Raw genomic sequence first — 323 nt, 5'->3', positions numbered from 1 at the left:
CCTTAGATATGCAGATGACACCACCCTTATGGCAGAAGTGAAGAAGAACTAAAGAGCCTCTTGATGAAAGTGAAAGAGGAGAGTGAAAAAGTTGGCTTAAAGATCAGCATTCAAAAAACTAAGATTGTGGCATCCAGTCGCATCACTTCATGGCAAATAGATGGGGAAACAGTGGCTGACTTTATTTTTTGGGGGTTCCAAAATCACTGCAGATGGTGATTGCAGCCATGAAATTAAAAGATGCTTAATCCTTGGAAGGAAAGTTATGACCAACCTAGATAGCATATTGAAAGGCAGAGAAATTACTTTGCCAACAAGGTCTG

Source organism: Bison bison, unplaced genomic scaffold, assembly GCF_000754665.1.
Source record: "Bison bison bison isolate TAMUID 2011002044 unplaced genomic scaffold, Bison_UMD1.0 scf7180017864110, whole genome shotgun sequence".
Classification (NCBI taxonomy): Eukaryota; Metazoa; Chordata; class Mammalia; order Artiodactyla; family Bovidae; genus Bison; species Bison bison.
This window is presented reverse-complemented; position numbering follows the sequence as displayed.